This window comes from Dipteris shenzhenensis, chromosome 21, assembly GCF_047967505.1.
Source record: "Dipteris shenzhenensis isolate YYH24624 ecotype China chromosome 21, Dip_SZ_1.0, whole genome shotgun sequence".
NCBI classification, from domain to species: domain Eukaryota; kingdom Viridiplantae; phylum Streptophyta; class Polypodiopsida; order Gleicheniales; family Dipteridaceae; genus Dipteris; species Dipteris shenzhenensis.
The window spans coordinates 27,215,017-27,238,382 of NC_141616.1; the positions used below are offsets into that span (position 1 = coordinate 27,215,017).

Genomic DNA, 23,366 nt, shown 5'->3' on the forward strand with positions numbered 1-23,366 from the left:
TCCTGGCTGACATGAAGTTATGAGAGTAACTTACGGAGCCAAACACACTCTACTATAGCTGTGAAGGCTGCCCTGTACTCAGCTTCACAACAAGAATTAGCAATTGTAGGCTGCTTCTTGTTGAACCAAGAGATGCATGAAGAGCCAAGCATGAAACAGTTGTCAATGTGTGACACCCTCATGTCGCAACAACTGGCAACAATCATTGTCCGTGAATGTATGCAAATCTAGTGAAGACTAATCACTATAGAACAATCCCAAATGATGTGTGGCCTTCGAGTAATAGAAGACTCGCTTCACTACCTGCCAATGCTACGGAATGTACCTACTTAGCTGGAAGACTGCAAATTAGGCTGGGCATGACATAAGTAAATAACACAGCCCACAGCCTGCTGATAAAGAGTGGCATCAAATGGGGTCCCATCTTCGGAGGAGAAACGGAAGACAAGTTCCAATGGAGTAGAAACCGTCTTGCAATCGTCGAATTGGAAGCACAGCAAGAGCTATTTGGACTGACTCATCACTATGCCCCCCTCAACATTAGCAAACTGGATGCCCAAATGGTAGTGCAACCTGCCCACATCTGACATTGCAAATTATTTCTGCAAATCTGCCTTGAAATCTGCAATTTTCTGCGTGTCTCTTCCGGACATAAAGAGTGGCCCTTGTAGGGCTGTTTTGGAACCCAAGAAATATACAAAAAAGTATGTATCTTGGCATACAATGCCTACAGTGCCTGCTGCAAACCATAAAGGGCCTTTTTCAGCCCACATACCTTAATTTCAGAACCTGCCATTTCAAATCCTGGAGGCTGATTGACTTACACCTCTTCCAATAATCCACATGAAGGAAAGCAGCCTTATTATCCAGCTAGTATACCTTCCAATGCCTATGCATGCAAGAGCAATGACACACCGAATGGTCATAATATGTGACATGGGAGTATACACAGTCAATGCCATGTTGTTGAGCATAGCCTTTCGCAACAAGGTGGGCTTTGTAGCAGTCAACAATGCCATCAGCATTACGATTCAATTTGTACACCCACTTAGTGCCTATGGCATGCTTGCCTACTAGCAAGTCATACAACTCCCATGTGCCCTTTGCATGAATGGAATTAAGTTCAGCTTTGATGTCATCCATCCATTCTCTGCTATCAAATGCATCCTTATGACAGAGAGGTTCCTCGTTACAAGCAATAGCAATCAAAGCAACATGAAGAAAATTGCCCTGCATTTGTTTTTGTGCACCTCTGTTGCGGGCAGCCAAGGGCTATCCCATTGAGTATCCAAGATCCACCTTGGAACTCTTTTCTGTTGTCTAATGACAGCTTGCTCCTCATCAACTGCCTAATCAATGCCATGATTATCAATTGGCTGCAAAAGGAGGCTGTGAGCTGCTAGAAGCATTTGGAGCATCGGCTCTTCTGTAGCCATGATGGTAGTCATAAGAGCATAGTTGGTAGTTTCAACCTGAATTGCTTTGCCTTTCTGAGCATATGTCAATCTGGCTGGTGGTCTGCTTTCCCTAGTAGACCGTCTAAGTTGCTGTGGTTCTGCTTGGGGTGCTTTAGGCAATTCTTTCTCTTTTTAATCAACCTTTTCTGTAGATGACTGAGTAATCGGTGCACCTATCTCCTATGTGTTTGAGGTTTTCCATTTATCCATTGGAAGCACCACTTCAGCAGCAGATTGAGCAGCATACAAACCTTCATCCACGATACTTGGAGCATAGGAGGCTGATTGTTGCAGACAAAGACCTTAGAAGAAGTCTTCATCCTGGGCTAGCATTTAAGGCAACAAGGACGGATCAAAGGGGAAGCTTGGCCGTTACCATTGGGGTGTGGTTCAAAGAAGCAAGGAGGACAAGCAACCAATGTCAAGCACATGCCTTACCAGTCCTTGTCCCTCATCTAACCACACCTCAATGTCAGACATCCTGATTGTGACAGTGAGATCTGCATACCTTACCTCAGCAACATCTAGAGATGTCACCACGAAAAACTCTCCATTGATTACGACATTAGCCATATCCTTTGAATGTGAGTTGGACCCCTTCTTGTTCTTCTTATCAGCCTTCTTCTTTCTACAATCCTTTGCAAAATGTCCCGGCGTATAACATTTGAAACAATTCTTCTTCTTCTTTCTTTTCTTCTTGTTTTCCTCATCTGAAGAGTCCCCTCCATCATTGGTCCTTCTTGGGCCTGCAACTGCTAGCCTTACCCTTTTCCTTGCCTTTGCTCCTGTCCTGAGTTGTAAGGGCACCTTCACACTGTTAGGAAATGGAGTCAAGATGAGTAAGTTTGGTGTGTTCCAGGATGAATTCTAGTCTAGTGTGTCCTATGGATGCCAAGTGTCACATTGGGAGTTATCCCATATGCATTGGTGTTCATATGTGTGTGTGTTCTATATAAGAGCTATACTTGTCTAGTGTCAAATCAATTAAGTATCAAGCCTACAACCTCTCTGGTCTACATGTGAGTACTTTCATTTTGTTCATTGCAAGTCTAGTGTGTCCTATGACGCCACGTGTCACATTGGGAGTTATCCCATATGCATTGGTGTTCGTATGTGTGTGTGTGTTCTATATAAGAGCTGTACTTGTCTAGTGTCAAATCAATCAAGTATCAAGCCTACAACCTCTCTGGTCTACATGTAAGTACTTTCATTTTATTCATTGCTCTTGCTATTTTATTTCCATTGAATTATGTCTCTCTTTGAGTATTATTATCTCTCTCCCTAGCCCACCCTCTCTCTCTCCCTCTCCACCATGCACCTTCATGTGGTATCAGAGCCTCCTTTCCTACCTTTCCCTTATCCATGCTCAATCTAGAGGATGAGGGAAGCCCACAAATGGAAGCCATCCTCTCCTCCATGATTGAGCTACCTATGTGAAAAGGAGCAACTCGGTCACCATTCTTGTGGGTATTTCTGGGCGTCTTCGTAGAAGAAAAAGACAACCTGTTTTTCTCTCAAAACCACTCGTTTTTGACATTTTGGGGGGGCATTTTTGTAAAGGAAATAGTTACTTACTGTTGTGGAGATGTTTCTACTACTGCTCACCCTAAAAATGATCTCATTTGGAACCCATTTTTGAAGAAACTACCTACTTGAAGAAAGCTAATGCTACATCGACCATTGGCGTCATTATGCGTGCCATTGCTGCTCATTGCCTCTTCTCCTTCACATGAACTGAGCTATCCTCATTTTGCCCACAAATTGCTGCTCCATCTCTCGCATGATGACATCTCTATCCTCTGCCTCTTCTGCTTTCAGTTCCAACTCTCAGTTTCGTCTCTTTTCCCGCTCCTAAAGTGCTGAAGACTAAAGTTGCCATTTTTCGAGGTAAACAATGAGTTCTCTCTCTTCAAACTCATTGCTCCCGGAGAAGTTCAAGGAGGAAGGATTCTCTACTTGGCAAACTAAGGTTCAGTTGCTCCTCATGAAAGAAAATGTATGGAATGCTATTGAGGATGACGCTCCCACAACAGATCCTACATAACTCAAGACATGGAAGCAACACAACACAAAAGCTATTGCTATCATTGGACTTTGCCCCGATGATACATTGATTCATTACATCGACTTGAAATCAACGGCAAAGGCGATATGAACAAAATCACAAACTCCAAGGTTTTCTTGAAGTTTCAATTTTATAATTCGAAAATGAAGGATAGTGATACCTTGAGTGCACATTTAGAAAAAATTAAATTTCTTGTGCAACAACTTTCCAATCTGAAGTGTCCCCTAGACGACGAGGACAAAATGGTTGTCCTCATGAAGAGTACAGAAGGAGTTGCTCGCTTTGAGCATACTCTTGAAATACTTAGGCTTGCCACGACTACCTTTGATGGTATGGTGGCTCTTCTACTCGAATAAGATCGTCAAATAAAGATTCTCCAATCTCTTCTTCAAATACTACAAAGGCTCTTGCCTCCACTATCAGATGGAAAACCAGGCCAACACCAGCACATGGAAAGTCAAAGCCATTCAAGCCTCTCAAGTGCACCTTTTGTAACAAGCTTGGTCATATAGAAGACAGATGCTACCAGAAGCTTGCCAAACAGCAATCTAAGGACCATGCCAGTTGGGTTGCAACCGCCACAAGTGACAATGAAGATGATGGCCCTCCAATACAAGGTCACGCTCTTACTGCTGAAAACCCACATCTCTCTTTCCCTCTAGAGGAGGACGATGGAGATGATGATCCATATATTTTCTAAGCATGGTCTATTTTGGGTACTCTGCCTTGAGTTGTTTCAAAAAATGAATGGAATAAATTATGTGTGTTGAGTCAATAAGGTTCTCTATCTTGGATAGTCCTTCTAAAATGATTATTGCTTTTATATTTATGGTGTTTGGCTCCATGTCCCGAATTAGTCCCTAGAGCCAAGACGGCGATGTATTATGGGAGCCAGGTATTGGCTTTGATAGGTCTATTTATCAAGCCCGGCATGTAAGTTCCAAGATCTTGGAGCATTAGTCTCCTACACCTCCAAGTTAGCCATGCATCCATGCATGATGAACGTCTGAGCCATGTCAGTTAAGCCTCTGAGTCTATACCATGCTCACTAGCCTCTGAGCCATGCTCACTTGCCTCTGAGTTAGCATGGGATCCATGTCCAGTTCTAGACCGTCATTGCACAGTTTGATGACCGTCATTTCCCTGCTCTGTTCTTGGTTCCATTCCAATAGTCATTCACCTTTCCTCCATTGGGGGGTGTTATGAAATGGAGTCAAGATGAGTCAGTTTGGTGTATTCTAGTGTGAGTTCTAGTCTAAGGTGTCCTATGGTTGCCACATGTCACATTGGGAGTTATCCCATATGCATTGGTGTTCATATGTGTGTGTGCGCTCTATATAGGAGTAGTACTTGTTTAGTGTCAAATCAATCAAGTATCAAGGCTACAAGCCCTTTGGTCTACAAGTGAGTACTTTCATTTTGTTCATTGCTCTTGCTATTTCATTTCCATTTCATTATGTCTCTCTTTGAGTATTATTCTCTCTCCCTAGCCTACCCTCTCTCTCTCTCCCTCTCCACCATGCACCGTCATGTGGTAACAGAGTCTCCTTTCCTACCTTTCCCTTCTCCATGCTCAATCTAGAAACCGAGGAAAGCCCGCAAATGGAAGCCATCATATCCTCCATGATTGAGCTCCCTTCCACTCCTTTCTCCCCATCTTGTTCTATTGTCCTACCCTGGCCTCATCTTCGGAAGCTATGGAGCTTGGTTTGTTGCCCACGTGAAAAGAAGCAACTCGATCACCCTTGTGGGCATTTGTGGGCGTCTTCATAGAGGAAAAAGACAACCCATTTTTTGCTAAAAACACTCGTTTTTGCCGTTTTGGGGGCATTTTTGTGAAGGAAATAGTTGCTTACTATTGTGGAGATGTTTCTACTACTGGTCGCTCTAAAAACGACCTCATTTGGAACCCGTTTATAAAGAAACGACCTACTTGAAAAGAGTTGTTGCTACATCGACCATATGCATCACTATGCCTGCCATTGCTGCTCATTGCCTCTTCTCCTTCACATAAGCTGACCCACAATTTGCTGCTCCATCTCCCGCATGATGAAATCTCTATCCTCAGCTCCAGTCCTCAATTTCATCTTTTTCCCGCTCCTAAAGTGCTGAACGCTGAAGTTGCATTTTGCCAAGGTAAACAATGAGATCTCTCTCTTCAAACTCATTGCTCGTGGAGAAGTTCAAGGGGGAAGGATTCCCTACTTGGCAAACTAAGGTTCAGTTGCTCCTCATGAAAGAAAATGTATGGAATGCTATTGAGGATGACGCTCACACAACAGATCCTCAACAACTCAAGACATGGAAGCAACACAACTCAAGCATTATTGCTATCATCAGAGTTTGCCTCGATGATACTTTGATTCATCACATCGACTTGAAATCAACAGCCAAGGCGATATGGGCGCATCTCGAGAATCTTTTTGGTAACAAAATCACAAACTCCAAGGTTTTCTTAAAGTTCCAATTTTATAAATTGAAAACAGACAATAGTGATACCTTGAGTGCACATTTAGCAAAAATGCAATCTCTTGTGCCTGAAGTGTCCCCCAGACAACGAGGACAAAATGGTTGTCCTCATGAAGAGTATAGAAGGAGTCACTCGCCTTGAGCATACTCTTGAAATACTTAGAATTGCCACAACTACGTTTGATGATATGGTGACTCCTCTTCTTCAAAAAGATTGTTGGAACAAAGATTCTCCGATCTCTTCTTTAGATAATACAGAGGCTCTTGCCTCCACTAGCCCAAGCCTGCACCAGCACATGGAAAGTCATAGCCATTCAAGCCTCTCAAGTGCACCTTTTGTAACAAGCTTGGTCATACGAAGGATAGATGCTACTAGAAGCTTGCCAAACAGCAAACTAAGGGCCATGCCAGTTGGGTTGCAGCCGCCACAAAGTGACGATGAATCCATGTCCCTAATTAGTCCCTCCAGCCAAGAGGGGGATGTATTGTGGGAGCTAGGCATTGACTTTGATAGGTCTATTTATTAGGCCCGGCATGTGAGTTCCAAAATGTTGGTACATTAGTCTCCTAGACCTCTGAGTTGGCCATGCATCCATGCATGATGAACCTCTAAGCCATGTTAGTTAAGCCTCTGAATCTATGCCATGCTCACTTGCCTCTAAGTTAGCATGGTATCCATGTCTAGTTCTACACCGTCACTGCACAGTTTGATGACCGTCATTGCCATGTTTTGTTCTTGGTTCCATTCCAATAGTCACTCACCTTTCCTCCATGGGGGGGTGTTAGGAAATGGAGTCAAGATGAGTCAGTTTGGTGTGTTCTAGTGTGAGTTCTAGTCTAGTGTGTCTTATGGATGCCACGTGTCACATTGGGAGTTATCCCATATGCATTGGTGGTCATGTGTGTGTGTGCTCTATATAAGACCTGTACTTGTATAATCAAGTATCAAGCCTACAAGGCTTTTTTTTCTTTCTTTCTTTCTTTCTTTTTTTTGGCAAAGAAAGGAACCTTCTATTAACGCTCGAAAGACTTCATACAAAACAGCAGCCCCAAAGGTACTGAGTATGGAAAAAACGATAAAAGGCTTAAAGAAAAGACCGGCCTGTTCCAGAGAAACCCAGCTCACTGCCTAGGGGATCTCTAGTATTAGGGCTAACAACCAAGTAGAGAGAATATACAACTAGCGAATCCCTCGCGGAGTGAAGATGTAGAAAACTCCTGCAGGCCAAGCCTTATAGAATCGAGCACGCCTCTCGATAGTCACCTTAGAGCCTGGAGTCCCACGCTCCCAGGTGGAGCATAGTGTGTAGATGATATCCTACCAAATGGCGACCAAGGTAGCCCAAGGTGGAGCCGGGTGCTCACCCATCACAAGACTGCAACGAGCCACCAAAATGTTCCACGCAGTGATACTGGTTACCACCTCCCAAACACTATCCTCCGGAGGAGGAGAAGCTAGGCTATCAGGAGGATTTGCCTCATGGAGAGCTATCCTCTGAATGCTCTGGCCTTGTATCCGGTAGGCTGGGGAGATCTCATCAATCTGGAATGCGTGTCCTCCCTCAGTCAACTAGGCCACAATCCCCAAGGTGTAGTCCCTCTGAAGACTACATATGGGTCATGACCCTGAGGGCTTCCAGATCCTCGCTGCGCTACAACAGTTCCAAAGGTAGTGCGGGATCGTCTCCAGGAGACGAGCAAAGCAACAATGGCACTGCCTCTCCACTCACATCTGCTCCAACCATAGTCCGATAGGCAAGCCTCTGTGGACGGCCAGCCAGAAGAAGTGGGATATCTTCCTCAACCGCAAGCTGGACCATAACTGCGTCCAAAACTTGGAACGGACATCCCGAGGCACTCTCTAGGCCACCAATGCCTCTCCCTCGAGGGGGTCCACCTCAAAGACTCCATCTGAAGCCTCCTATCAATCCGTGTGATGTAGGAAAAGAAGGCACCTCGTCCACCTGCTCGGATAGGCCACCCCTCTAGGGCCAGAACCACTCTCCCGAATCCCACTGGACCTCCTTCAAGGGTCTACCCTCCCACAGCCAGAGGCGCCATCTGGGGGCATCCTGCTCTGAGATACCGGGAGGGTCAATGTGCCACTCCTTCCCTAAACGTCCCACCACTCTGACCATCTACCATTGAATCCCATCAAGACTCCCATCCATCTCAGGGTCTCTCTCAGTGAGTGGCTGAAGTAGGCCTCCAGGTCCTACACGGAAGAAGCCGAGGTGCGTGCTGCCTCGCTGCATCATCATCCTTAAGGGAACACCAGTCCGAGAAAACTGCCCCAACCATCTGCTGTCCCTCCATACGCGAAGTCCCTCCCACGAGGACTCAGGGATGGCTAGGTCAATCTCTCCCATCCACTGCCCTGTCCCTCGGAGATGCACTACGGTGTCAAGTCTCGCCTCTGCCTTCATGGATCATCTGCTCCATCTACCAAAAGACCCGGCCGGACCACTATCCCACTGTGCGCAATCAATGTGAGTCCGTTGTTCGAGCATACGCCCCTCTTGATCTCTGATCTCTGGGTGCCACATAAGGGGCTCCTCTCTGCATCTAGACGGAGCACGAATGACACCTCCTACTAGTCTCTGCCAGACCCTGTGAAGGCTCCTCATTAAGGAGGAACCCTTCCCCGTAAGCAAGGCCTCTAAGAAGATCCATCTGTGTGAAAGCTGCCACTGCCCCCAGTGTGTGGGGTGTTCTTGAGAAGCCCTCGCTATAAGAGGAGCTTCCAAGGCTCTGCACCTGGGGTGAGGCCGCAAACAACCAACTTGCCCAGGAGGGCTCTGGTCTACATCTCCGGATCAATGATACCCAAGCCTCCCATTGCCAACGGCATGATCACCGTCCACCAAGCAACCCGAGCTCTAGTATTCCTCGTGCCGTCCGAACCTGCCCAAAGGAAGTTCCGAACCAACCATCGAAGCTACCCAATGCATCCTCTGTGAAAGCACCAGCAGGAGGCGATATACCACGCCGTGGCAAGAAAGACCTGGTTTGCCACTAAGGCACGACTTGCTAGGGAGAGTTTGGCCAAGCTCCAGTAGAGAAGCTTGTGCCGAACACTCAAGAACCGGGGCAATCTGTTGCTCTACTATAATGTCAATACCAACCTAGCATCTGAGGTATCTCGCTGTTTGGCCCCTCGGTATCCATTTGAAGCCAAAGTCACTCCCCCAATTAGGAATCTCATGTGCCTCCTCATAGCCTATGAAGAAACCTATGGACTTTATCCACTTGATCCGTGCACCCAAGACCTTGCTGTAAATAGCAAGGACGCCCCTGACTCTCTCCAAATTCACTGTGGTACCCTCAACATACAAGGCCATGTCATCTGCAACTCCCAATCAAGCAACTCCTTCTCCTGTCTGATTCGAAGCCTCAACCCTGTGAGGCCCGCCCCCTCTGATCTGAAGCAATAACCCAAAGCCTCCGCCACGAACAAGAAGAGGAAGGGAGCGAGTGGGCAGCCTTGGCAGACTGAGCGAGAGAGAGGAAAGGCCTCACCTGTGTGTCCTCCGATAAGCATCTGACTAGAGCTCCCCACATAAAGCGCAGAAACTCCTCTGCCCCGTGTGTCTAAGAAACCCAATCTCCACATAGTATCCTCCAAGAAGGACCACTCCACCATGTCGTAGGCCTTCTCAAAATCCAAAAGGACAGCCAGCGGCTATGACTCCTCCCTAGACCAATCCACTTCCTCCCAGAACGTGAAGATGTCCACGATGCTGCACTCCTGGACAAACCCGGTCTGCGTGTCGTGGATGATGTCAGTAAGATGGGGCCGTAACCGCAAGCTCAAGACATTGGCAAGGATCTTGTATGCAGTATCAAGCAGAGTGATCGGTCTCCACTGCCGAATGTCTGACCTATCTCCCTCTTTCGGGATCAAACAAACCCACCCCCTGCTCAAGGACAGAGGAAGGGAGCCCGTGTCAAATATCTCCTGGCAAGCTAGTCGGAAAGGGGTGGAGATAATCTCCCAGAAGTTCCGGAAGAATGCCAGAGTCAAACCATCCTCGCCAAGACACTTCTGGGTCGGGAGAGCCTTGAGGGCTTCCCAGAGCTCCTCATCTGTGAAAGGCTCCTCCAATCTGCTGCAAAATCCTGCGAGACTACTGTTGGAACGTGATTCTAAGCTACCTCTCGGGCCACAAGACCAACTGGAGTCATCCTCTCTGTCTGAAAGAGCTAGCTGTAAAAACCTGTGGTCAAGTCTAAAATCTCCTGCGAGTCAGTGTGCATCATGCCCTGCGGATCTCGGAGACGCTGCAGCCGTGTGCCTGCCGATTGGACCCCAGTGGTCTGAAAAAACTACGTCATCCTGTCCCCCTGCGGTACCCACCTGGCCCGGGAAGAGTGATAGGAGAACTCAACCCGCCAAATCTCTGTGTCCTGAAGCTCAAGGCGAGCACTCTCGAACCTATCGCTAAGCCACTGAAAAGAAGCAACTCGGTCACCATAGTTGTGGGCATTTGTGGGAGTCTTCATAGAGGAAAAGGACAGCCCATTTTTTGCTTAAATCGTTGCTTACTATCGTGGAGATGTTTCTACTACTGGCCATCCTAAAAACGACCTCATTTGGAACCCGTTTTTGAAGAAACAACCTACTTGAAGAGAGCTGCTTCTACATCGACCATTGGCATCATTATGCGTGCCATTGCTGTTCATTCCCTCTTCTCCTTCACATGACGTCATTTTGCCCACAAATTGCTGCTCCATATCCTGCATGATGACATCTCTATCCTCCGCCTCTTCTGCCTTCAGTTCCAGTCCTCAGTCTAGAGATAGCCAGCAGATAGGAGAAGGACTTGTGGTAAGATCAGAGGACCACACCATTGGTGGGGCTCTGGATCTGTCTCTTTTGTATTGTGTTCATAGTTGTGGACGGAAATATATTATATGGTGGTTTCTCTATCTAGTTTGGTTCATATTGATGACTCTGCAAACCTATTGAATGCACATAAGTAAAGAAGTTTGTGATTCCACACCCACACCGCACACTGTGTGAGCTCCTGGGCATTATTTCCGCTGCGTGTACCCTCTGTTGGGTATTTTCTAACAAAAGCTGCCCTCTAATGAAAAGAGAATGAGGAAAACTCTGAATCAATCTCTGTAACTCTGGATACCCCGCTCTTGAGTTCCGATCTCTGATTCTGAGCTTTTCCTTCTCTTTTGCCCTCAACTGGTAGGCCATGCTGACTCTAGCCAAAGCCCTCTCTACTCACATCAACCAGCCCTCATCCACAGGAGTGTCCTCTTACAACCAAGTCTCCTCTCAACCGTTCCACGAACTCTGCATCCTGAAAAACAAAGTCCGGAACTCTCACAGAGCCTGTGCTCTCCAAACGAGAGGTAGGGAAAATCTGCAATAGGACTAGAGCATGGTCAGATAAAACATAACCCGGGGGGATCCCAATCCATCCTCCTCTGACCTGGCCCCATTGGCCAACATAAAGTCTGTCAAATCTGACCAAAGAAAGAGAGCCATGGAAAACCCCGGACCAAGAGAGCTGAAGACTATCAGCCAAGTGACGAAAGTCGTCCAATCGAGCTGCATCCTGAAGTCCAGCGTGCAAAACAAAACTATCCCACTCCACTCTCTCCCTGTCAGAAAGGCCACCCTCTATCTGACCCGACTTCTCTTCAAAGAATTCTACCATGTTGAAATCTCCTCCAACACTCCAGGTGTCGGCCTGAGGAAGGGACTCTCTGAGCTGTCTCCAAAAAGCACGTCTGTGGGCTGGATCCGTGGGAGCATACACATTGAGAACACCAACTGCTATGCTCTCAATCTGAAGAATAACATAACATGCCTTGCTTTCCACTAGTGTACCCTCTTGGGTGATCTCTGAGGCCCACCTGGCTGAAACTAAAATGCAAACTCCTCCCCTTTGCCATCCGTTGGGCTCCAATATGTCCGGCTCTGTCCTCTGAGTAAGGATCTGCATCTGTCAATCCTGTCCTAGGAGAGCTTATGCTCCTGGATAAGCACAATGTCTGGAGGGGACCCTGAGGAAATAAACCGAAGGGAGTCCCTAAGCAACTGCAATCTAGGAACACCCGATCTACGACCATCTGCATCTGAGGTAAATCTGCCGCCGTTCAGTCCTCTCACATTCCATGAAATGATGGACAACCTAGACATCGGATGGAAGTGAGGGGGTGCCAGTGGCAACGACACAAATCTCTCTCTGACGGCGCAATCCAAAGTCGGTCTCTGATCAAACTCCAAATCTGCCCCAACTCATGTAAAATGGCTCCATCCAAGGGAATAGTACTCTGGCGTACTGAGGAGCTGAAAGTCAAACCAACCAGCACTCCTGGGCACATCAAAATCTCCTTGAACCTCAAAGAACAGAAACAAAAAGGCTTGCCATCGAAGCTTGGTCGGAGAGTCCTAGGGCATAAATGAATCTGTGAGCCGACAATACAGTGAACCGGTGAGAACTGAGTCATGCTCATGAGCTGTCTAGCAATCTCACTGTCAAGTAACTCAGCTGACCAGCTTTCGCTCCCCCCAGATCGGAAGCTGCCTGCGAAGAAACGAAGAATGTGCCCCTCTCTGGAAAGAGTAACAGATCCCAAGTACTCCTCTACCTCCTCTGACCATCGGCAAAACACCGAGAGAAGTTCCAATCGGGTGAGGGAGTCTGTGGTAAGCCCTCGAGCCAAGAAGGGCCAAAACTCAACGGGCAGATCTCTGTCAACCATCCTGGGGTCAGGTCTAGGAGCCAGAAGAGCTGAAAAGGGCTGAGCCGTCCTAACTCTGCTCCTGGAATAGGTGAGAGGAAGAGGAAGAATCTGCGACGATGTGCCTGTCAGCGTGGGTGACTGATAATCTCGCTCGATCTCTATCTGCTAGGATCTCCCAATCCTCACGCCTGTCTTGGTACTGAGCGAAATCTGTGACCGCACTCGCAAAAGATCTGGATAAACCAGGAGTGAAAAGCTGCGAGGACGAGGCTATACTAGGATGGGTGTCTAAAAGGACGCTCCGCATAGCAACAAAGGAAGGTACTGTGCGACGGGGAAGAGAAAGAGGTCTCGAGGGAACCTCGTACAAGTGCGTGAGATCCTAAAACGGGCTCTGACTCTGACATGTGTCGTAAAATACCACTCTCTCAATCGACTGCTGGGAAGAGGCATCCATCACAATAACAGCAGCCTAAGCAATCTCCTGCTAGATAACTGTCTCAGGAACAAATATCTGAACCTCCGAGATAGTAGTGTCAAGAGTCATCAAATCCTGAGCTACAATCTCCTGCACAGTGTCATGACCTGCCTGCGGATGGTCCTCCTCATCTCCCCTTTCCGAGGTCTCCTGCACAAGTGTCTCAACTCCCTAGGCTACCGTCTCATGCACAGTGTCATGACCTGCCTGCATATGGTCCTCTACATCTCCCCTTTCCGGGGTCTCCTGCACATGTGTCTCAACTCTCTGCCATCTCTGACCTCGTACCTGGGGCTGCTCGTGCTGCTGGCTCTCCCTCTATCTCCGTCTCCTCCGGGCTCTCCATGAAAGCTATACCACTGGGGGCACCTCCAAGCCCTCCGAGTCCACTGTAGACTCTCCCGGAGGAGTCTCCTATCGCTCTGCAGAATGAGTTGAAGCAGGCTCAGGGACCCCTGAAGGCTGAACTGTAGGCTCTGGGTCACCCGTAGGATGAGATGGATCCAGAGTCCCTGAACGAGGCCGACGACTGGGGCAATCCCTAATAAAGTGACCTCTCTTCCGACAGGAAAGACACTGATCAGGAAGACCCTCATACAAAACCCTCTGCTGAATCTGGACCCCATCTCCCGTGGAGTACGAAATCAAAGTAGGCAAAGGTCGAGGAGGGGGGAACTCTGAAGTGAGTCTGACTCTCGTAACACCTGTACCAACAAGTGACTGAGCATAGGAAATTCTAGCACCTGATGGGATGACTGTACCTGCCACACTAGCCATATGCTCCATAGCTCTCCATGCACGTGGACAGCACTAGCCTCGTAGACGTGTCCATCATCAATGGGAGCAGCATTGAGGTCTTGCTATTGATTGGAGCTACCTCTCAGGTCTTTTCATGTTCACAGCGTTCTCTTCAGAGTTGCATTCCGTGCGCTCTAGAAGAGTGTCTTTTGTATTTCCAGTTTTCCAAGTTAAAAGCCAATTCTCCCTTACATTGGGAGGGGGCCCTGAGTGGGTGAGGGGCTCAATCAATTGTCAGCTCTCTTTCGCTTACCCTTATCTCCTACTCTCCCTCTCTCTTTCTCTGTGGTGCATAAGTGAAGACACCTCGCTAAAGGTTTAAAGAAGGTCTTGCTGCAATTACACAATCATTAACCATAGCATGTTATAGTTCTTGATTTCCCCAAGTCTCCACTTTTTTCAATAGTGATTTACGAGAGGCCTCTTACAACAAGATGACTTTGGACCTTCATTTTCTATAGTTGATAGTTGGATTTGTTCAGCTTGTCGGTCTCCTCGAGATCTAGCCACCTTGAGGTAAACCTTTAGTGAGTTGACGAGCTTTGTGACTTAACTCAACATCAAACTTCCTCAACTCAAGACGAACTCCTTCATTTAGTGTTGATGTAGACTTTGAAAATTTCAGCAACTTGTCTATGAGACCATGTTTGCAACTAGGCTATAATATCATGTCAGAAACCATGATATATTCTGATACCATGGAGATACCATGTCAAAATTCTGGACTTGGCTTGTTGTCCTCGAACAGACATAGCGAAAACTCGTTATCACTTGAGGGACAACTGACAAGGCAAAAGCTTCTCGAATCATAGCCCTTTTTCGACCAGTCTGGAAGAGGAGGTCTATATGGATAAGCCACATTGCTTTGAGGTTAAAGGTAAGGAGAAGGATGTTGGCAAATTATAAAATCTTTTATGGATTGAGATAAGCACCTCCTCCTTCGTACTGTAGATGAACATTTTCAAGAAAAGGGATTCAATAATATTCTTTTTATTACAATCTCTACATATAGGCTGATGGCAAAGGCAATATAATCCTTGCGGTGTTATACATGTCATCTCTTTTATGGATTGAGATAAGCACCTCCTCCTTCGTACTGTAGATTATATTCAGCATCAAGAGAAATCAGAACTTGAAGATGGGATTTAAGTTCTGATTTAGAAGAGATGGTGTACTACCAATAGAAAACATTTTCAAGAAAAGGGATTCAATAAAATTCTTTTTATTATAATCTCTACACAAAGGCTGACGGCAAAGGCAATATAATCCTTGTGGTGTTACACATTGATGACATAGTCATCAATACCAATAACAAGCACCTGATGAAACTTACCAAAGAGGACCTGAATAAAGCCTTTGAACATGAAACACCTTAGCTATATGCATTATTTTTTGGAATAGAAGTCTCAAGAGTCAAGGATAAAACATTCATATCCGAAACAAAGTATGCAAATGAAATCCTCAAAAGATTCAGCATGGAGGCTTACAAGCCAATACATACACTGATGAATCTTGGTGAGAAGTTATCGAAGAATCAGATAGTCCTAGAGTGGATAGAACTTTATATAGGAAACTCCTAGGTAGCCTAATATATTCGACCACCAACATACTGGACATAGCTTTTTTAGCTATTGCAGTGTCCCAATATACAGCTGATCCAAAGAAATGCCATTGGAAGGCAGCCAAGATTCTTCGGTATGTCAAGGGAAGACCGACTTTTCTAATAGAACATAAAAGAAGCAATGATTTAAAACTATCATGATTAACTCATACTGATAGGGCAGGATGTCCAAATGACCAAAGGACATGACCGGTGTAAAACCGTATCCATTGTTCATCAAGGGAGAGTATTGGAAAACCTTGTGACAGACTTGGATATAATTCATTAAATCACTCCTGGGCTGGTTTTGGGTTAGGATTATTTAAAAGACTCCTCATTAGACCTTGTGACCCATATTATGTCATTGACTGGTGGTTAGAGATGTCATCGACTGGTGGTTAGAGTTTTAAGGGGCCACATGATGTGGTGTACCCGCAACATGGAGGGGATGGGTGCCACATGGTACTAAATCAATGATCTAGCTCATTGCTTTGCAAAGTGTCACACAGCATCTATGCATGTCTGTTAGTGCATTCTGATTGAAAAAACTCACATATGAGGAGGCTGAAGCCCTAGCCTCAGGGAGAAGTGGCTGAGGCCCTAGCCTCGGGGAGAAGCCTCCGGGTGGCTTCACCCTCACACATCCTCACTTCCTCAATAGGGTTTGCTATGTATTGGGTTCATTGTTTCATTTTGCAGTTAGTTGCTGCGTTTCAGTTTTGGTACTTTCATTGTAGGCAGCGTTCGCATTTTTCATTTCAGTAATTCAGATTAGTATGTGCGTGGAGGGCATCACAATCTGGGCCTCCACTCTGTTTTCTTTCAAGAACATGTATTGCAGAAATATGACACAAGATGGTTGATAGTGTAGAAGTTTACTAGGTTTATCAAGAGCTTTCAAACATACCGCCTTTATCAGCGCGTTCCAAGCAAATCCCACCCAAGGACTCCTGTTCTTTCTTTGACTTCAGTGGCATAAGCCTGCTGACAAGTATTTGGCATGCGCGACTCACAGCTTCACAACTTCCTTCAGAGGCAGTGCTGCCTCCTGTTAGTCCACCATGCGGCAGGCTAATGCTATCTGCCTGCACAATGCGTACCTTCAAAGATTCTGAGAATGCTCTATCTGCTGGAAACAGCTGACAAAGTCCATATATAGCTGCCTGCTTCACTTTGGTCCATAAGCCTTGCCCTATCTCGATTCCTCCAACCTCAACCACCACAGAACCATCCGCAAAGATACTAACTCTTGCAGGTCTGGACGCTTGCTCTACATTGTATATACATGGTATCATTGATAATCCCCTTTTTAACCACTTCTTGGTTAGATTGAAATTACGAACAGCTTTTTCTGTTGCCTCCATACGCTTTGACAGTGTACTCCAAATTGAAGGTAGAGTGTATCCTTCAGAACTATCAATATTAGAATCACTGTGGAAAACTTTGAGACTGTCAAGCGTGTGCATGTTCCTTTCAATCACTGTGTGCACATCTAAACCCAAGGCGGCCGCAATGTGCTCAAGCACAGTATCAGCAATGAATGATCCCTGAACATGACCTGGTGCTCGCATAGATGATTTACTAGATAGATTTGTTTTGCATACTTTGTACTCAACATTCAGGGATCCCCAGTTGTATTTTTTTAGCCCCCCATGAACCAAAATGGGAATAAGTGGACTGAAGTCTGCTGACCAGCCGGCATCAATAAAAACCTTTGCTTGAAGACCAGTCACCTTGCCACTAGATGTGAAGCCAACCGAATAAATTGTCTTAGTTGGATGTCGTCCACCCATCATGCTCATGTCAGCGTTACGGTCCATATACATTCGCACAGGACATCTGAGCTTATATGCTGCGACTGCGCATGCTGCTGCCACCTGAGACTCCAAAAGTCAAATAAGAGGGAAGACTGTTGGAGTGTCTTGAAAATTAATACTAAGATTGCATGGCTTATTTAACAAAGATGAAAATAAATCATTACCGTAATGTTCCTGAATACTTTCCCTCCAAAACCACCCCCTACTCTTCTTGTTATTACCCTGATGTTATGAGCTGGAAGACCAAGACAAGCAGAGACACATCCTTGTAAAAAATCAGGGCTTTGACAAGAGCTATAGAGCTGCATGCAGTCATCTTCATCTGGAATGGCTAGAGCTGTTTGGGTTTCCATGTAGAAAAAATATTGTGACCCTGTCCTCACCTATAAAAATCAAGTGTTAGTTGCATGTGCCCCAACCAATGAACGCTTTCCTCCTGAGCGGTGAGCATTTCCAAAAGAGATCAATGTGGACACTTTCTTCTGAGGAAATGCAAATTCATAATGTTACTTATTACAAAACAATTACCTCAGCCTCTTCGATTCTGTGGTCTGCTTCAGAAAATCCCTTATCAATGTCTCCTACTTGTTTTGGGTCAAAGTAAGGTGGAGCTGGAAAGAATGCATTATTTTCCACTGCATCTTCAATAGACAGCACAGGTGATCCCAAGCTATCCAAATCATACTCCACTTTCACTCTTTCTGCAGCATCTTTTGCATGTTGTGGAGAATCTGCAATCTGGATAACCAAATGCACAGAAATTCTATACTTTGGATACAGAGAACTTAGGTCGAACAAGATTGTTCTTTCTTCTTAAAATTCACAGCACAGAAAATGTTTTCCTCCGACTTTGTATTTTAGCCTGTGCTTTCAACTCCTTTCATAATTTGTTTTCGTTCTAGTTTTATATAGGGCAAAGAAGCTCAAAATGCATATTCATACTTCCATTAGACGCTGTGAAATTCTACCATACGTATTGAAAACCCAGAAGATGGATTGAATGTATACCACAACACCTAGGGGATGGCCGACGTACTCTGCCAGATCTGTTGCGAAAAGGTTTTCTGGCGAACCAAAAATTGTAGCTCCAACGTTTGCCCCAGATTTGGGAATGTCATCAGCAGATATATATGCTACTACACCAGGAGATGCAAGTGCGAGTTTTGGATCCACAATTTTGATCTTGGCATAAGCTTTTTCACTTGAAACAAATGCTGCAAAGAGACAATGATCTGGAGAAGGGATGTCATCCACGTAGACTGCCTCTCCTGTAACCACAAGAACCATCAATCCCACGACCTATCGTTGAACAAATGCACAAACAAATTATAGTGTCCGGATAATCTGCTTCACAAGTCCCGCGTCAAAGATGCTGATAAGCGATCCAAATACAGGGTGGCTACGTTGGAGTAAAAGGAATCGAATCGCTTATTTGTTTGAAGGAACAGACAAGCCATCAAAGCCCGAGGAGAGTCTAGAATAAAGAAAACATAGGGCGCTATCTACCTGCTGCTTGAATTTTAGCTTCGAACTTTTGTATCGGTTTGCCAACTGAATAGTTCTCCTCACAAGGTGGTACAGTTTGTTTCCCAGATATGTGAATCCCATCAGTGCATGTTTTTGAATGGTTGGACTCTATGGAGGCGTTCTGCTTTCCGTTGGAAAGCCTTACTTCATCTCCATTGGAAACATCGAGTGAACCATTGGCCAAAGGGTGCCTCAGCTTTTCCGGCAACATTGGTCGGAAGAAATCAAATAAGAAGCCAACGGCGACACTAGACCTGAAACTGGCTTTCCTTGTTCCTTTCAAAGGAGCTGCTATCTCAGTCTTTAACATCTCGATAGCTTCAAGGAGAACCTCCGAACTCATCGTTTTGCCGATGAGGAAACTTTCTACTGTAAGTGCTCGAATCGCGTGCTTCTGTCCAAATGCACCAAACGCCAGTTTTACGTCGATGATCGTATGCTTTTCACCGGATGGATTTGTTTCGGATGAGGCCGAGACGTCTGCAAGGAAAGCAGCGTTGAGAAGTGCCAAAGAATTTCCCAGTTGACGTGGGGCGGCCCTGTAGCTCTTGAAACAGCGCGTCGTGCAGGAATTATCGTGAGGATTTCTGTCACCAAGAACTTCTGCCAATTCTTCACGTTCATCACGCGATAAAGGTATAGAAATCGACTCCAATATTACACCAGGCTCTAGCGAACCCTTCTGTAAGAAGTCATCCATGCGCAAAACGGAGACCTTTCCATTGGCACTTCTCAGCTTGAGAGTCACACCTATAGCTAAGAACAGAGTCGCCAGATCCGAGTCGAACGACAACTGTTGAGCCATGATCAAGTTACCGCCGATGCTGGCGCGATTGCGCACATGAGGATTGGCCACTCTTTCCAGGTGGGAAGCGATCCCTCGAAACACCGAAGCATTGGCAGATTGTGCAGTCCGCGACTTGTCCTCCAGTGCATCGATCAGCTTCGCGATACTCACAGCAGATCCAACCTCTATCGAATCGCTCGTCTCTGCAAGTGTTAGCAACTCGGGAACATGGCTAATGTCGATGTACACCTTCGGCTTCTGATCCTTGTAGTAGCCGGAGCTCGTGTTTCCCACGACCAGTTTCACTCCAGTTCTGCCGTGATCGAGCCCCTGATGCAGTCGCAAAGCTTCGAAAACGGCTTCTAAAGTAGGAGTCTCAATCCAGAGCCTCTCTTCGCCGCCGTTTGGAGCTGCGTCTAGATACTTGATATTCAGAGCAGCCAGTCCACGGTCGCAGGAAGCCGATAGTGCTCTCGAATTCAGCTCGTCGATCAGAAATTGCGGGAAGACAGGATCTCTCCCCGGAGAGTACGCAGGCAGAAGATTAACATCGGCGTCTTTAGCAGATGTCCAGAACGTGTTTATGCCCAGGTCTTCTACGTCGACGTCTGCAGCGAAGCTCTTACAAGCGTCGAGTATAGGTCTGTAGCCCGTGCATCTGCACAAGTTTCCAACGATTGCCTTCTGTGCGTCTGCCACGGAAAGGTTCGGCAGCGTGCGCAGGTCCTTGTGAGGTTGGCCATCGGATTTCTTCGATTGAGCACGGCGCAAGCAGCCGTACATGGACATGCACATTCCAGGAGTGCAGAAACCGCACTGAGAGCCATGGAAGCCGGCGATTCTCTCCTGCACTGCATGGAATCCCTTCTGCGTGCTGCCGAGCCCTTCGATGGTGGTGACGGCGCAGCAATCGAGGGAGCAAAGCAAGGTGAGGCAAGAATTGACGGTGAACTCTTCAACCCGGCGAGAGGAAACGTCGTAGGTGGAGAGGAGGACGAGGCAAGCGGCGCAGCCACCTGTGAGGGGTAAAGGAAAGAGGAATGTCTCAAAAGAAAGATTTGGAGCTGGATGGAAAGGAGAGGGAGGGGGGAATTACCTTCAGAGCAGGAGAGTTTGGTGCCGGAGAAGCGAGTGTGGAGGCGGAGGAAAGAGAGCAAGGTGAGGGAGGGATCGGGGGAGGGGAGGAGGAAGGGGGAGCCATTGACGGAGAAGAGGAGGGGGCGGGATGGCGAAGAAGAAGAAGAAGAAGAAGAAGGAGGAGGAGGAGGAGGAGGAGGAGGTGGGAGCGCCATAGCCAGAGCTTGAGGTTGGCTATGGCGATTGCTGCAGTGAAGAGCTTGGGTTACGGCCACCAGCCCAGCCAAGCAGCTGAGCCCGACTGAGATAAACTTTATACAAAACTTGGCCCAACATGGACAGGTGTCCCCCTCTTTAAGAGGATACCGGATATACCTATTTCCTGTCGGCCATGGTGATTGTTGCTAAGCTCGGCTATTTTTTCCTTATGGAGCATTAGCCAATTATAGCCCAGTGCTTTTATGTGTATTAAGGCATCCTCCATTGAAAATGCATCCCTTATAACACAATTTATTAAAATTATTCATCACACTCATCAAAATTTACGGCAAAAATTAATAGATCTTTACACATCCTAATTTAAGAAGCAAGGTCCCTCTTTTATAGGAGACAAGTACATACCTTTAATGCATTCCAAGATCGTATGAAAATTTGAGAGACTAGGGGGGGCAGGGGAGATCTTTGGAGATCTTTAAACATCAAGGGAGACAAGTACATACCTTCAGCACATTCCAACAAGGCGTCATATTTAAACTAGATTGCTTGGCCAGCTGGGCTCTTGATGAATACTTCTCTCTTTTGCTATCTTGTTGAGGTTCACATGAGTCACGTTGTCAGAAATGATGCAGAAGATTGATGTTCAATTGCATGCAACCTTTTCTAGAGATTTCGTTATCATCCAGTCCTGCTTGCACTTGATGTTGTTCATGTCGACAGTAAAACGTAGTTTTTCTTTTTTTCGGAGGAAGACAAATTCCTATTCTTTGCACTGTAAGCAAATCTATTGTCATTCCACTTCGAGCAAACGACGGGGAGATGTATTTCAGAAATGTATAAATAATAAATGAAAACCAAATTGAGACAGAAGCATGCAACTGTGACAGGAATAATCCAAACCCAAAGCTGCATTGCATGTACGACAAAAGTTCCAGCACCATTTGCAACTTCATTGGATCCCTTTTTTCGAAGGCACAAATGTTTATTTTTTGGGTCAAATTATGTTCCTACGCTTTAGAAAATAGTACTTCCGCGCTCTAGCCGGATGGCCCTCGAGCGTGTTGTAACCTAATGGACCTACTGTGTTGTGGCTCCTTATGTAGTACTGCTCTAAAGTTCGTGCTTTGTCTACAGTGTTTGTTGTTTCCAAAACTTTGATTTCGAAATTTTCTTTGAAGGGCTTGTAACGCTGCAAGTCCTCTTTCATTTTCGCCGGTGGTTTTTTATTGTGCTGTTTGATCCTCCGTGGCAGGTCCGTCATGCTCCCTATGTATTTTCTGTTGTTGGGCTTGCACGTGATGCAGTAGACGACGAGGCTCGCACGATTCCCTTGCGCGGGCGCTTCAGTGGAGGCTCCTCCTTCATCTCGAGGCTCGCGTCTTTCAATGTCGTACCTGCGTAAACATTGACAATTACGTTAGTCATCGAGGTTTTCGATCTTTTTTTTTTCGTTTGAGGTCCATAAAAGAATGCATTTATTTACTTGCCCTGGTTTTTCTCTGTTGGCGTTAAAGGATCGTTTCCAATACTGAAGCGCTCCTCGTATAAGTCCCTGTCGAAAATATACGTAAGCTTCTCCATTGTCGTCACCGGGTGCATCGCGTCGTGCGTCCCTCCAAATTGTTCCATGAATTGTTCGAGTATAGCCGTTCCTTGATCGCGCGTCGTGTCCCTCAGCAACTCCAAGGATACGTTGTACCCGTAATGCAGCAGCTCGCATGCATACGCTGTGATCCCTTTCGTCTTCGTGTCTAGTAGCTTTTGCCCCTCCAAACTTTCCATCATCCTATCGGTCTCATCGAACTCAATGTCAAGCTCGACAAGGATCTCTTTGAGGAGTCCTGCAGGAGAAGTGCAATCCATGATGAGTTTGTTGCTCTTGCATCTCGTTAATTCTTTTTCTCAATTGTTGCGGTTTTTTTTAATTTTCGGAAGCATTACGTACCATTTGCGAATCTCAAGCCTCCCGGCTCTCTTTTAGCTGGCAAACGCCTATTGCAGTTGTCAATGAAGTCGCGTAGTTCCGCATACGTGTTGAAGCCGTTGATGTAAGCTCCCGGACGTTCTCCTGCATTGTTTGCTAGCCGGAATTGCTTTGTGGTTAAGAAGAACCTCCTCTTTGCTGGTGGAGGTTTTGTTGCCTTCGCGTTGCTTTTGTATAGCTCAAATAGCTGCTTGCAGGCACGACTTATTACACCGTCTTTTCAAATGAGCCGTCTTTTTAAATCTTTAAGAAAAAAACATTCTTTCATGCTGGTGGAATTTACCTTGTCTGCGTCCATGTCTTATGCTACAATGTCTCGAGCTTTCTGATTCTCTGCACCTGTTCTCAACAACAGACAAGATATTAAAACCATTTTCCTTGCA

The 23,366-nt window shown here is 46.2% G+C and overlaps 1 pseudogene; it reads right to left on the reverse strand.

Moving 5' to 3' along the window:
* LOC147888702 (putative aldehyde oxidase 2) overlaps window positions 1-20,998 on the reverse strand; it is a 33,329-nt pseudogene extending 12,331 nt beyond the window's left edge.
* Between the last annotated feature and the right edge of the window lie 2,368 nt (window positions 20,999-23,366).